Below are 16,703 nucleotides of genomic sequence, written 5' to 3'. Positions count from 1 at the left end.
ATCGCATGATCAGGGCTGCAGCTGATTACTTGACATCGGATGATGAAAGCTGTGGATGCCATAACCAAACACTGGGTTTCTCAATACAGTCCTCAAACTGTATTATAATGTTCTTTTGTTCTTCAGTCTGTATTGTACATATCCTGTAATCTGTAATATTGAGCCCTGAGAATTCATCACAGATAGTCTTACTTTATTGTTTAGTAAAGGAAAGTGATTTATTTATATTAAAATATGGCTAAGAAGAAATGATGAGAGAACAATGTCATAAGACAATGTATAGTTTCCTGCTTTTATGAAGTTTTAACTTTGTGACTGTTTATAACCTTGGCATTTCATGCTGAAAGTGGGTATTTACATACTAGTGTGACATGGATTTCTGCCCCTTGACTTACCATCTTTCTTTTTGAAGTGACTGTGCACATACAATAATAAAGTTCCAGATTGTTCTGCCTATGGAGAAGTCCTTCATTTTTATATACTTGTTGAATTTTAAACCTGTCTAAATAACTGTTGCCGTGAAAACAATTGTATTTGTGCTGCTTTAGCTTGAAAAAAGTATTAGAGTCATAGACTTTAAGGCCAGAAGAGACCATCATGATAATCTAGTTCAAGGCTAATCAATTATTTTTTGTCGAAGTCAAATTTCTTGGTCAATGTATAGTCAAGGTCCAGACTCCAGAGAAAATAATACAAAAATAATAACAATAACGATAAGGAAATAAAAAGATTTTGCAGTCCATTCAAAAGCATCTGGCAGTCCGAATTTGACCTGCAGTCTACCTATTGATTATCCCATTTGACCTCCTGCACATTGCAGGCCACAGACCTTCGCCCACCCACTCCTGTAATAGACTCATAACCTCTGGTTGAGTTACTGAAGTTCTCACATCATGACTTAAAGACTTCAGATTACAGAAAATTTACCATTTACACTAGTTTAAACCTGCAAGTGACCTGTTCCCCATGCTGCAGTGGAAAAATCCCCAGGGTCTCTGCCAATCTGACCCAGCGGAAAATTCCTTCCTGACTTCAAATATGGAAGTCAGTTGAACCCTGAGCATTTCAGCAACACCCAACAGTCAGACACCCGGAAAGATTCTCTGAAGTAACTCAGAGCCCTCCCCATCTAGTGCCCCATCACCAGCCATTGGAGATATTTGCTACTAGTAGTTGCAGACTGGGTATGTGTCATTGTAGGCAGTCTCATCATACCATCCCCTCCATAAACTTACCAAGCTCAGTCTTGAAGCCAGTTAGGTTTTTTTTTGTCCCCACTGCTCCCCTTCCAGAACTTCACTCCTCTGATCATTAGAAACTTACACCTAATTTCAAACCTAAACTTCTTTATGGCCAGTTTATATCCATTTGTTCTTGTGTCCACATGGGCGCTTACCTTCAATAACTCCTCTCCCTCCCTGGTATTTATCCCTCCAACGTATTTATAGAGAGCAAACCTATCTCCCCTCAGCCTTTGTTTGGTTAGGCTTAACAAGACAAGCTTTTTGAGTCTTTTCTGTTCCTTTGATCATCCTAGTAGCCCTTTTCTGCACCTGTTCCAATTTGAATTAATCTTTCCTAAACATGGGAGACCCAAATGGCACACAGTATTCCAGATGTCTCACCAGTGCCTTGTATGGTGGTACTAACAATTCTCTGTCTCTACTGGAAATACCTTGCTTGATGCATTTTAGGATTGCATGAACCTTTTTCATGGCCGCATCATATTGGTGGCTCAGTCATCCTGTGATCAACCAATACACTTAAGTCTTTCTTCTCCTTTGTCACTTCCAGCTGATAATTCTCCAATTTATAGCAAAAATAGTTGTTAGTCCCTAAGTGTATGACTTTGCACTGTTAAATTTCATCCTATTTCTATTACTCCATTTTTCAAGGACATCCAGATCTTCTTGTATGATTTGCCAGTCCCTCATCCATATTGCGAATACCTTCCAACTTTGTATCATCCACAAATTTTATTAGCACACACCCACTTTTTGTGCCAAGGTCATTAATAAAAAGGGTAACTAAGATTGGTCCCAAGACCAATCCCTCAGGAATTCCACTAGTAACCTCCCTCCGGCCTGACAGTTCACCTTTCAGTGTGACCCACTGTAGTCTCCCTTTTAACCAGTTCATTATCCATCTTTCAATTCTCATATTAATCTCCAACTTCTCCAATTTAACTGATGATTTCCCTTGTGGAATCATATCAAATGCCTTATTGAAATCCAGGTAGATTAGCTCTACTGCATTTCCTTTGCCTACAAATTCAGTTATCTTCTCAAAGAAGTAAATCAGTTTAGTCCGGCACAATCTACCTTTTGTAAGACCATGTTGTATTTTATCTCAATTACTATTTGCCTCTTTGTCTGTAACAATTTTCTCTTTCAAAATTTGTTCTAATGGGCTACTGTCAGTTTCTACTAAACCTCTTATTTATAATTTGTATTTTGTTTGCACCAATAATGGGCTAGATATTATCAATACACACAAACCAATCCAGCCCCAACTGCAAAATGCACAAGCATCCACTGACAATTATGTAAGAGTTCTCTTCAGAAGAAAAGTGCATAGTGGGCAACTAATAAAACATTAGAATCCTGTGCAAAAAGCCCTTTTATCTTCCTATTTTCCAGTAACATGGGGCCATGTCTAACTTCTCACATCTTCACAGTCTAATTTACATTTGATAAATTATGCATCAGTTCTGGTCAACCTTGACATATGAACAGTACTTAGGAAAACCTTTTGTGCTAACATGAGTTCCTATTCACTAAACCTCACAATCATGAAAAATGACACAATATTTAAGAGGGAATGCAGAAGAAAACAACTAGAGAATGGAGTTAGTTCCAGCTTTCTCCCTTCTCACCAAGAGAGACCATACTGTATGCGTCACCTGAAAGAAAAGTTCTGACACTGCATAAAACTAGTCTGTTTTAGGAGCAATAATCATTTCTGAGAATTTACCTTGGTGCTATTTATAAATTTTGGCTTTTTGTTAGGGTTGACTTACCACATAAAGCTGCTATCCACTTCTCTCAGCAGTGCTTCAGTGCAACAGGAGGTTTACTGACTGGCATGAACAATTGTGATCCTATTATGCTCACCATGTATTCTTTACATTGTTTTTTAAAATGTTGTGGATTGATTTTAACTGAAGTTGGTTAAGCCCTAGCTATTTTTGTTTATTGTGTGTACTATGGTTGAGTCTACATTTCCAGCTGAGATCAGGATCCCGTTGGCCTAAGCACAAATTCATATTGAGAGACTACACTTTAAAACAGAAGACAGACAAAGCAAAGGAATTACTTTTATTCCTGTTTTACAGACAGAAAGCTGAGGTGTAGTGAGATTACAATGCAGATCCTGAAAGGTTTATGTAGGCACAGGGTGAATAAAAATGATTTTTTTAAAAATAAAAATCGGATTTTTTTGATAAAATGCTTTTTGAGGAAAAAGCCAATCTCATCATGGAATAGGGATTATAAATTCTAATTCTATAGTATGAGACAGTATATTCAGGTAATGTTTAAGAAAAGTTTTGTAAACGAGTTCCAATAGTTCATGGATTAGGGACCCAATTTTATGGGGTTCCACAGGCTTCTGTATAGATTATTTAGGTTAATCTTTCTATCTACCCAATGGGACTCAGTGCTCAGTCTAGAAGATTCCATGAGAGAGGCTTAGTTTTGCAGTTCTCAAACTGTGGATTTGTGTCTCCAGAAGTAACATGCTTGTTAACAGCAAAATGTTTTTAAAAAAATAAATAATATAGAGGTGAGAAATAGCAGACCTCAACTCTATTTTTCCCTCTGCAAATTTGTATACACGGAGTCAATCCCTTACCTCTCTCTAAAAGTGCAAAGTTTTATATTCATTGAACTTTTTGAGATTGTTGTGGGCAGAATAGATCTGGACAAGGAGAAGAAGTCTGGAGATAAATGTGAGAAGCGAAGGACATATGCTTTTTTGTTAAAATGTTATATGATTGCTGCTGAAGAAAAAATCCAGAATACTTCATGTTGTTTTAGTTAAATAAAACAATTTAAATGTTTGTCTGGTGATGTTCTCCTACTAATACAGCATGGCAAGAAAATCCTCCAAATATTAATGATTAACCTGTTACAATGGAGATAGTTCACTTCCCAATGACTTCATAAATATCTGCTTAAATTACCTTTGGTAAATGAAATAACCAAACAATCATTCATTTTCTGATATAGCTGTAAAACTAATCTGAAAAGTTTTTTCAAAATAAATCACTGTTTAAAAACTTATAGTGTGTACCATCTAAAAATGAAACCTACATCTATCTCTGAGTTGTGAAAAATATGTATTAAGGTTATAGGAACCAGCAAGAATGCACTTTTATGTAGAAAACCATGATTAAATTGAGTCTTCCTGACCTGTGATTCAAATCAATTTGATTTAAATCAAATCCACCCTGTGTAGGCACCTAACTCCCATTGACTTCAGTGAAAGTTAGGCACCTACATACCTTGCCAAAGGTCACACAGGGAAATTGTTGCAGACCTGAGAACTGAACCTAAACCTCCTGAATCCCAATCCAGTACTTAAGCATGCAACTTTCCTTCCTATTACTACCTGAACCTTAACCTGACAGCTGTTTATCCTTTCTTATCACCCATCCCTTAGGGCTTCCATTGTTGCTTCAGTAGTTCAACAGATGATCATGCTTCTACCTTTACTGTACAGGACTCTTAGTTTGGAACTCATTCTTGCTTTCCATGTGTCTCAGCCCAAATCTACTTTCTCTTTGGAAAGCATTTTCCAAATGTATTTTTAGTTTGACCATTGTTGTCATCTTCTCTTTCCCTGTAGCGGGTGGGGTATCTCTTTTTTTGTTTTGTTTCCTTTTGCATTGGGCCCCATATATTTTTGTTTTTGTTTGTTTTGATTAAAGATTTAAGATTTTTCATAGAATTTTTTATAAGATTGTTTTATTGTAATAATTATTGTTCAAATATCCCAAAAATCCCTAAAGAAAAGGGAAGGCCCTTCATAAACGGTTCATCGTTATGACAGAAAATTGTATGTGGGCAGAGCGGTTTGAACACTCATTCCTCACAACTTCCAACAGTGAATCTACCTAACGCAGTTTCGGCACACAGGGAGACTAGTCTTGTAGACCTTACTTAGGCAAAACTATCACTGTTTCCATAGAGGTCTTGCCTGAATAAGGACTGCTGATTAGGCCAATTATATCTGGTTAAGCTACATAGAAGAATCCTCTAAATCCTGGCCTTAGATATACATGAAGGGTAGGGTGACCAGGTGTCTGATTTTCAACAGGAACACCCAGTCACAAAGGGATTCTGGTGATTCCGTTCAGCACTACTGACTGGTTCATTGACTGTCCAGTTGGCAGCGCCACACAGTGGGCTGGCAGTCTCCTTGCTAGCCTCCGCTCCGTGTGGCTCCCAGAAAGCAACCAGCATGTCCTCCCTCCAGCTCCTACATGTAGGGGCAGCTAGGGGGCTCTGCATACTGGCCCCGTGCCACCCCTGCATCTCCCATTGGCTGGGAACTGTGGCCAATGGGAGCTGTGCAGGCAGTGCCTGTGGACAGGGCAGCATGCAGAGCCACCTGGCTGTGCTTCTGGGTAGGAGCCAGAGGGAACATACCACTCCTTCCAGGAACTGCTTCAGGTAAGTACCGCCTGGAGCCTGCACTCCGGATCCTCTCCCACACCTGAACTCCCTCATTCCCAGCCTTACATCAGAGCCCTCATCCCTTGCACCCCAACCCCCTGCCTCGGCCCGGAGCCTCCTCCCATACTCCAAACCCCTCAGCTCCGCCCCCCAGTTTGGAGCCTCCTCCTGCACCCCAAACCCCTCATCCCTGGCCCCACCCCAGAGCCCTCACTCCCTCTTGCATTCCAACCCACGGCCTCAGCCTGGAGCCCCCTCCTGCACTCTGAACCCCTAACACTGGAGCCTGCACCCCCCAGCTGGAGCTATCACCCCCCCCCCACCCACACACGCACGCCACCCCTCCTGAGCCAGCCCGGTGAAAGTAAGTGACGGTGTGTGGGAGGGAGGAATGAGCAGGGGCGGGGCCTCAGAGGAGGGGCAAGGCAAGAGTTTTGGTTTTGTGCAGGTAGAAAGTTGGCAACCCTAATGAAGGGTTCCTATTTTAGACAATAGTTGAGCATGCATCTGAGAGCAAAATTGGTCCTAAAAGTTCAAGAGTAAATAAGGCCCAGATCCACCAATGGATTTAATTGTCTAATTTCCCATTTAGGCCCCGAGGGCCAAAATTTAAGCATGACTGAGATCCTGAAAACCGCTGCTTGGTTGTCACCTAAACTTGTAGATAGCTAAAAATTTTGCCATAAAAATCCCCTGGACACCTATATTTCTGCTATGGGTGTGAGCCCAATGCCTCAGTCTAGGTGTCTGGCTGCCTCTCTGATGCTCAAACCTCAGCAGGATCCTCAAACCAGGGGAAGATAGGTGTTGGTGTGCCCCTGCTCCATTGTTCGGAGATTTTTACAGCAGTACCCGTATTGCATGCGCAGAGCCTGCCTCACATACCAGTCTTGTCTTAATAGTGCGCATGCATAGCTGAACTCCCCAGTTCCTTCTCTACGTCCTTGGCTGGAGTTGGACCTATAGCAGACTCATTAAAACTTTTTCTCTTACCCATTCTACATCCTTTTTTCCCTTAGAGTAGCACTGTATTTACTAGATAAGTTCATCCCTTTAAAAATAAATAAAAATAAAAAAATTTTGTTCCCACTTGTTCCTCTCAGCCTCCAGCTGACGCTAATATGCCTGGCTCCTCAGGATTTAAGCAGTGCACTACGTGCAGGAACGCCATCCCTATCTCAGATGGTCACTCCCAGTGTATAAAATGCCTGGAGGAGTCCCACATTCCTCAAAAATGTGCCCATTGTTCCAAATTAAAATCCAAGGCATGTAAAGACAGAGAATTCCGACTGAAAATGATTGATTCTTATGCAGAAGTTACTCGGACCTGCTTCTGACCCAGGTACGGTCTTCTCAGTGAACCGCAGCCCTCTTGCCTCTAAAAAGGACAAAAAAAAGAAAATACCCACCTCCCTCACCCAGAAGGCAAACATTGCAAGCAAAAACGGTTGCCAAGTAGGTCCATTTCTTCTGTGTAGACCTTCCCCCAGCTCAGCAGCTTTCACATGCTGGGTTCCTCCGGCATCGTGCTAATCTCCCCCATGGCTGTGGCAACAGCGCAAGCTCCTGGTGCCGAGGCTTCAGGCTTCCAGTTGCCTGCCTCTCTTATGGCACCATTTGGCACCGCAATGGACATGGTGCCAGCACGGATGACCTTGCTGGAACACCTTACCTCCCTGGCACCACTGACCTCGGAGCATGCATTGAGCATTACGGAGCAGGGAACGTTGGTGCTGAATGGCTCTCCAGCACTGCAGGCGCTCCTAATGGAGGGTTTATCTCCCATAGGCTCTCTGGCATTCCAGTTCATTCATTCACCAGACCTACAGGTGTCACTTAACCTACAGTCACCTCTACTTGACACCTGTTTTACTCTGGACATTCAGATGCGGTCCGCACAGCTGTCTCTGGCTATGTATCACTTTTCTATCGGGGAGACTTTTCACCATACCAGTTCTCCCAGTCAGTCCCAAATCAGCACTAGTCACAGAAAATCTAGATCTTTGATCATCAAAGACCCCCCTCACTGGTGTGCAAACCCATGGATAGCACCACCTATGCCCTTCCCTGGTGAGCGGCATTACTGGGGTCCAAGGGCACCATATCAGCGATTCCACTAAGATCTCCAAGATGCCAGAAATAGGAGCAATGCCACCTTGCCACCACCAGTGCATACAGCTACGAATGAGACATAACAACAAGCTGTTACTCCACACTTCGATGAGCATGCTACACGTGCTTCCCCAACCCTTCTGGAGCCCGTCTCCACACAGGATGAGGCGATACTGCCTCCCCCACCAACACTGTCAGATGATTTCTTAAAATTTCAAGACCTCTTTAAAAGACTTGCCAATGAGTTGAGGATTAATATAGAGGAAGTTTTTGAAAACCAACATGAGTTGACTGACATCCTGCAACCTTCTTCCACATCGAAGATTGCCTTACCTATAAATTCAGCCATTATGGATCCTGCCAAAACCATATGGCAATCCTTCATGTGCTTCACTCCATGAAGGACTCGAGAGTGACATTATGATTTCTCGGTATACAAACTCCTGCAAATAGGAGGAGACAATATAGATATCAACCTTATCAAGGTCCACGCTACCCGACGTATACTCAACAAAGTCATAGACCATGTGAACAACAACGTCCGCAACCAAGATATCAACATCGCCATACCAATTCATCAGCTCCATGTCAACCCCCTCCCACTAATAAGCAAATTTGAAAATGTGATTGCGGGTATAGAAAACATCATCCATACTTCAGTGCCCATTCCTTTCCTATCTTTGCCCCCCCACCTGCTCCCCCCATCCTTTTTCAGGGACCCCTCTCACGAATAACTGCTCCACCAAGATTTGCATCACCTCCTCCAGTTAGGAGCAGTAACACCAGTGCCTGACCAACACAGAGGAAAAGGGTTCTACTCCCATTACTCTTTAACAGAAAAGAAAACTGGAGGATGGCTACCCATTCTCAATCTCAGATGCCTCAATAAATTCATTTTTTTTTTAAATGGTGACTCTTGCAACCATAATTCCGACACTGGAGCAAGGAGATTGGTTTTCAGCCCTCAACCTGCAGGACGCTTATGGTCATATGACCATACATCCTGCCCACAGATGTTTTATTTGCTTCATTCTGGGCTCACAACACTACCAGTACAGGGTCCTACTTTTCGGCCTCTCGACTGCGCCTCTTGTCTTTTCCAGACTCCTCGCAGTCGTAGCAGCTCATCTTAGAAGGCAGGGAATCATAATTTTTACTTACCTCGACAACTGCCCTTTCAAAGCCAGGACCCTCCAATAACCCATTCAGTCCACACAACAGACAGTCCAATGTTTCCATGCTCTTGGCCTGCGAATGAACAAAGAAAATCTACACTCACTCCCACCCAACAACTGGAGTTCATAGGAGCAAATTTCGACTCACACAAGGGAATAGCATCTGTCCCACTCCACCTTTTCAACACCATCAACCTCTTTGTTGCCAAGTTGTGCAACAGTCCACAAGTGGCTGCACAAGATTGCCTACAACTCCTAGGCCACATGGCCTCTTGCACTTTTTTGTAGTCAGGAACTCGCCTCTTCATGAGGTGTTTCCAAAGCTGGATGTCCACTGTCTACAAACTGAATGTCCATGGACTGAACAAACTTTTATACATACCTCCCACAGTGAAGGACTCCCTCCACTGGTGGACATTGCCTGACAACCTTTGCTCCGGGGTCCTCTTTCTACAGGACATCCCATTGGTTGTCATAACTATGGATGCATCCCTTACAAGATAGGGAGCACACATACCCCAATACACTGCCCAGGGGCTTTCATCTCCTGCTGAGACATCCCTTCACATCAACCTACAGAACTCTGAGAGATATATCTATATGCCTTTCTCCAATTTCTCCCCTTCATACAAAACCAATGTGTCAGGATAATGACAGACAACATTGCCTGCATGTTCTATGTAACTAGGCAGGGGGGAGGGAGGGGCACGATCCCACTCCCTTTGTACAGAAGCGGTTGAACGATGGAACTGATGTCTCAGACACAATGTCTAAATATCAGCTGCATGCTTACTTGGCTCTCTCAATATCATCGCAGGCGACCTCAGCAGAAGATTTCCCATAGACCACGAATGGGAACTAAACGAGGATATAGTACTAGACATATTCCACACATGGGGATACACAACCACAGATCTTTTTTGCAACTGTAGCAAACAAGAAATGCCTAAGATTTTGTTCCAGAGCGGAACTAGGCAAACACTCCTTGGGGGATGAGTTTGTGTTCTTATGGAACACCAACCTAATGTACGCCTTTTCCAATACCACTCATACATGGTACCCTTTCCTAACCAAGATGACACTTTCTGCACCCATCCCACTACCCCTCTGCCCAAATCTCTTGTTCCAAGAACACGGTCTACTACTCCACCCCAATTTAACCATGTTACACCTCAAGGTTTGGCTCCTCCATGGTTCTCTCAGGCCAAGCAAACTTGCTGAGAGCAAGTTTGAAATGTACTCCTTCATAGCACAACAAATTCTATATGCACCACCTGCCTTCTTAACTGGACAAGATTAAGGGACCCCAAACCGTATGCCCAGACATCAAACTGCCTAATCCACCTTGGGACCTTCCCATAGTCGTAACATATCTAACCCAAAAACCATTTGAACCATTAGCCACATGTTCCCTCTACATCTCTGTATGAAAACTGCATTTCTGGTAGCAATTACCTCTGTGAGACACACAGGAGAAATTGCAGCACTTATGGCAGATCTGCCATACACCATACTTTTTAAGGACAAAGTCTCCCTACTTTTACTCCCCAAAATTCTACCGAAGATGCACTCACTTTCCACGGCAATGAGCCTATCCATCTCCTTACCTTTTCCAAAACCACGTGCGAATTCCTTTGACTTTTCGATGCGCACTTTGAACATGCACAGGGACTTTGCAGTTTCCCACACTATATTCTCAAGACTCCCATCATTAAACCTCAGTATAGTATTATTCTGTTCATTAATAGTAACAACGGTCTCCAATGGGGCTCTGTTCCAATCTTCAAATTCCACTACGTTATTGCCTATTTTTTGTGTGTGTTCTATCTTATCACACTTGCAAATTCATTTCTAATTTCCTGATCTACATAGTAAAAAACATGTTCCTGTTTTATTTTAGCAACTGTATAGCTGATACAGGTTTTTCCATAATGTTCTCTAGATGTTAAAAGTTAATACTCAAACAGGTGAAATATTCATAAATGATGGACTAATATTACCCAAAATGTGGTTGAAAGGGGTAGAATGCATTGGATTTATTCCAGCATACTTCTAGCCACTTGTTGCCTCAATTACCTTCCATTACGGTTGAAATGAATGCCTATTGATTTCTTTCATCTTTGTTTGCTTCTTGCATTCTGCAACAGCTGTTGGCTTCATTTGAGAGGCATAGATCCAAACAGCAAAACAAATACAGCGTTTTATATAACAAACATATTTTGAAAAAAATTGATATAGAAGTCTAGATATATTTTTAATGTTAGGGTCTTCCACTAAATACATGATAGGAACTAGTTAACATATTTTAATGTATAAAACATTTTTATTTTTATTTTTATTTTTATTATTAATTTATTATATTTATTAAATATTTATATATTTATTAATTCTATTAAATAGAATTTTTATTAAAACTTCACATATTTTGAATAATTGCGTGTAATTTTTCAAAATAAATGTATATGACTGTGATGGGAACTGAGTTTACTGGTGCTGCTGCCTAGTGGTGAATTCACTGGCTCCCTGTCTCCAGCATCCCTTGCCAGCAATCACTCCAGTGCTGTGGCAGTCCATCTTTTGGTAGGTAGTGACTTGGCCCTCTGGACAGGTCACCAGTTGAGTTTGCCCCCTTCTGAGGTAAGAGTCCTACAAAATATATGCAGTCCCACCAAGAGAAAGCATCTTCAGCCCCTCTCTAAAGGTGGCATGCCCTTGCCACAGGGCTTATGGTATCTCTATCTTTTCATCCTCTCCAAGGAAGGGGAGAAAGGGTGGGGTTGTAGGGAAGCCTGGGTCTTCCCTCTCCACAAGACTCCAACCCAGGGCTCTATGAGAGGCAGTGATAACACTCTGGATTGCTTTGGGGCTGCCTTCCTGGGCCACTTCCTACCACTTGCTTCTCCACCAGGTCTTAAAGTCCAAGAAGAAATAGCACAAAACAACTGAATCTTCAGCTCAGCTGGTAGCCACCTTCTTTGCATGTTAGCCCCAGCTTCTCACTGGTCCAGCTTCCTGGTTTCACTGTCATCACCTGGGGTCTGTCACTCTCCCTCTACCCTGGGTTTCAGGCAGGCTGCAGTCCAAGATCAGCCCCTGTCTCCAGTCAGCCTCCAAGGCTTCTCTCAGTTTTCAGCCTGAGAGAGAGCTCCCAGCTACCTCTCATTGGAATCCTTTCCCTGGCTTCCCCTCCAGGGCCTGGGATAGCTGCCACTTGCAGTAAGGACTCTGGCTGTACCTTATTCAGGGTTTCCCAAGATAGGTCTCTCTGCCTCTACTCTCCCTGTCTTGTCTTGTTTCTCCCTCCGTCCCCTCTGAGCTGTCTGGTTCCCTTTTCAGCTCCTCCTTCAGTTGGAGCAGGCTCTGCAGGTGTGACAGGGCAGAGCAATCTGGGCCCAGAAATGCTTCTTAACCTCTGCTATCCCAGTGTGACTTATATACCCCATCACAGGGACCCTGAGGCTAACTTTTCTGTATCTCAGCATGTCTTCTCAATCCAGATTATAAACTTGTACCTTCTCTTTCTGAAAGGGCTGGGGGAAGGAGGAATGGTGGTACTTTTGTCTAGGTGAGTTAGGTGGAGAAGCACCTGTCTTCCCCCAGTTCATGGAACACACTGGGGCTTAGGTGGGAGGTGAATGTCCAGATGCCTAGAGAGAGTCAGCAGCGCACACGCTCAGAGGTGGAAACAGGCATCTAGGAACTTCTATTGTAAAATCTAGATGTGGAGTAAATTTAGGTGCCTACCAGATGCTGAGCAATGGTTTTGTGGATTACAGTGCTGCCTAAAAGTGAGATTTAGATGCCTTAATCTGAGGGTTGGGTATCTGAGTACCTTTGTGGGTCTGGGCCTAAAACTAATGACCATTGAAATGACAAGTTCTGAGTACAAACTCCAGCAGAAAAGTTGCTGTGGGCAGCCTCACCCTGCTACACCTGCTGTCAGATTTGGAGGGTGGGGTTAAAAGGGAAAAGCACAGCTCTGGTGGGATCTGAGTGCAAAGGAGAGCCGACCTCATTCTGTGAGAGAGGCTTGGCTGGGGCCAGGAACAGCTTGAGAGGCTGCTCCCTGCTTGCTAAAGCCCCCTGCAGGGAAGATGGGACTATTGTTTGACTTGTCACCAGTGACTCACTAGCTGGTGCAGATTTCAGAGTAACAGCCGTGTTAGTCTGTATTCGCAAAAAGAAAAGGAGGACTTGTGGCACCTTAGAGACTAACCAATTTATTAGAGCATAAGCTTTCGTGAGCTACAGCTCACTTCCTCAGATGCATATCGTGGAAACTGCAGCAGGCTTTATATATACACAGAGAATATGAAACAATACCTATTCCCACCCCACTGTCCTGCTGGTAATAGCTTATCTAAAGTGATTTCCAGCACAAATCCAGGTTTTCTCACCCTCCACCCCCCCACACAAATTCACTCTCCTGCTGGTGATAGCCCATCCAAAGTGACAACTCTTTACACAATGTGCATGACAATCAAGCTGGGCTATTTCCTGCATAAATCCAGGTTCTCACATCCCCCCCACCCCCATACACACACAAACTCACTCTCCTGCTGGTAATAGCTCATCCAAACTGACCACTCTTCAAGTTAAAATCCAAGTTAAACCAGAACATCTGGGGGGGGGGGGGTAGGAAAAAACAAGAGGAAACAGGCTACCTTGCATAATGACTTAGCCACTCCAAGTCTCTATTTAAGCCTAAATTAATAGTATCCAATTTGCAAATGAATTCCAATTCAGCAGTTTCTCGCTGGAGTCCTTGCAACAAAGCCCGTTGCCAACTGTGCCCACATATCTATTCAGGGGACACCATCACAGGGCCTAATAACATCAGCCACACTATCAGAGGCTCGTTCACCTGCACATCCACCAATGTGATATATGCCATCATGTGCCAGCAATGCCCCTCTGCCATGTACATTGGTCAAACTGGACAGTCTCTACGTAAAAGAATAAATGGACACAAATCAGATGTCAAGAATTATAACATTCATAAACCAGTCGGAGAACACTTCAATCTCTCTGGTCACGCAATCACAGACATGAAGGTCGCTATCTTAAAACAAAAAAACTTCAAATCCAGACTCCAGCGAGAAACTGCTGAATTGGAATTCATTTGCAAATTGGATACTATTAATTTAGGCTTAAATAGAGACTTGGAGTGGCTAAGTCATTATGCAAGGTAGCCTGTTTCCTCTTGTTTTTTCCTACCCCCCCCCCCCCCAGATGTTCTGGTTTAACTTGGATTTTAACTTGAAGAGTGGTCAGTTTGGATGAGCTATTACCAGCAGGAGAGTGAGTTTGTGTGTGTATGGGGGTGGGGGGGATGTGAGAACCTGGATTTATGCAGGAAATAGCCCAGCTTGATTGTCATGCACATTGTGTAAAGAGTTGTCACTTTGGATGGGCTATCACCAGCAGGAGAGTGAATTTGTGTGGGGGGGGTGGAGGGTGAGAAAACCTGGATTTGTGCTGGAAATCACTTTAGATAAGCTATTACCAGCAGGACAGTGGGGTGGGAATAGGTATTGTTTCATATTCTCTGTGTATATATAAAGCCTGCTGCAGTTTCCACGATATGCATCTGAGGAAGTGAGCTGTAGCTCACGAAAGCTTATGCTCTAATAAATTGGTTAGTCTCTAAGGTGCCACAAGTCCTCCTTTTCTTTTAGCTGGTGCAGAGTATGTCTCCTGCAGTTGGTACCCTGCCTGAAGAGGGTGACAGCTAAATAAGATCTTTTATTCCTTACACTCAATTTAGGACGCAGCCGTGGTTTGTCCTGTTCCCTCAAGTGTTGATGCACTGCCTCTTGACCACCTTGTTCTTTCTCCATATCATCCACATAGGTCTAGGTGGTTTACTAACAATCTGTGACAAATATATTGTGAGGGGAGGAGGCAGGTATGTCTTTGATGGAGAACTGGCACAGCATCTGATGGGGTGTAGTCTTGAGTGTCTATGTACTCCTATGACCTACAACCCTCACACTTCTTCTGTCATTTTGTCACTCCAAAACTCTCACCTTCCTTTCTCTTCTTCCCCATACCCCCCTTATTCTTTCAGTCTTCCCCATATCTGCGCCTTCTTCAACAACATAATCTTCTCTCTTGCATTCACTGCAGCCCCAGTGCTACAGTGGAGGTAAGAGAGGAGAGTATGTTGTGGAAGGCAGCGCAGATGTAGAATATTATTTCTAAAAGACTCTTTATCTTTTAAATAATCACCCATCTAACTTGCTGTTTTTTAGTACTAAGGACAATATTTACCCTATTGCTCATTAAAAAGCCTTCCTACAGTAATAGAAACTGAAGAACAACAATGAGGATAGAAGATGTAGATGGGGACAGGGGATGGAAAGCTAAAAGCTATGTGGCTGAATCCTAAAATGGCAAGAGTATGGTCCACTTTGCGTTACAGGTGAGATTACATCTTAAAAGCCTTAGGAAATTGCCCATAGGGAAGAATGTGGATGCTTGGTTATTAATCATAGAATCATAGAATATCAGGGTTGGAAGGGACCCCAGAAGGTCATCTAGTCCAACCCCCTGCTCAAAGCAGGACCAATTCCCAGTTAAATCATCCCAGCCAGGGCTTTGTCAAACCTGACCTTAAAAACCTCTAAGGAAGGAGATTCTACCACCTCCCTAGGTAACGCATTCCAGTGTTTCACCACCCTCTTAGTGAAAAAGTTTTTCCTAATATCCAATCTAAACCTTCCCCACTGCAACTTGAGACCATTACTCCTCGTTCTGTCATCTGCTACCATTGAGAACAGTCTAGAGCCATCCTCTTTGGAACCCCCTTTCAGGTAGTTGAAAGCAGCTATCAAATCCCCCCTCATTCTTCTCTTCTGCAGGCTAAACAATCCCAGCTCCCTCACCCTCTCCTCATAAGTCATGTGTTCCAGACCCCTAATCATTTTTGTTGCCCTTCACTGGACTCTCTCCAATTTATCCACATCCTTCTTGAAGTGTGGGGCCCAAAACTGGACACAGTACTCCAGATGAGGCCTCACCAATGTCGAATAGAGGGGAACGATCACGTCCTTCGATCTGCTCGCTATGCCCCTACTTATACATCCCAAAATGCCATTGGCCTTCTTGGCAACAAGGGCACACTGCTGACTCATATCCAGCTTCTCGTCCACTGTCACCCCTAGGTCCTTTTCCGCAGAACTGCTGCCTAGCCATTCGGTCCCTAGTCTGTAGCTGTGCATTGGGTTCTTCTGTCCTAAGTGCAGGACCCTGCACTTATCCTTATTGAACCTCATCAGATTTCTTTTGGCCCAATCCTCCAATTTGTCTAGGTCTTTCTGTATCCTATCCCTCCCCTCCAGCGTATCTACCACTCCTCCCAGTTTAGTATCATCCGCAAATTTGCTGAGAGTGCAATCCACACCATCCTCCAGATCATTTATGAAGATATTGAACAAAACCGGCCCCAGGACCGACCCTTGGGGTACTCCACTTGATACCGGCTGCCAACTAGATATGGAGCCATTGATCACTACCTGTTGAGCCCGACAATCTAGCCAGCTTTCTACCCACCTACTTTTTATTTCTATCTTCCATAGAAATATCCCACACTACCCTTGGATCCATGGTCCACACCAGATACTATTTTATTTACAAGTGTTTGGTTTTGACCAGTGTAGTACTAAAAGGTGCTAGAGGATGCAGTTAAAGGCAGATGGGTGATACCTGCAGCTGCAAATCTGAGAAGGTTTGAAAG

The 16,703-nt window shown here is 43.4% G+C and overlaps 1 protein-coding gene across 2 annotated transcripts in view; it reads left to right on the top strand.

Moving 5' to 3' along the window:
• CNTN1 (contactin 1) overlaps positions 1-16,703 on the top strand; it is a 432,541-nt gene that overhangs the window by 105,127 nt on the left and 310,711 nt on the right. The window lies entirely within an intron of this gene.

This window comes from Lepidochelys kempii, chromosome 1 (assembly GCF_965140265.1).
Source record: "Lepidochelys kempii isolate rLepKem1 chromosome 1, rLepKem1.hap2, whole genome shotgun sequence".
Lineage (NCBI taxonomy): Eukaryota > Metazoa > Chordata > Testudines > Cheloniidae > Lepidochelys > Lepidochelys kempii.
The sequence above is the reverse complement of the archived record's forward strand: the minus strand, read 5'-3'. Positions and strand labels throughout refer to the sequence as shown.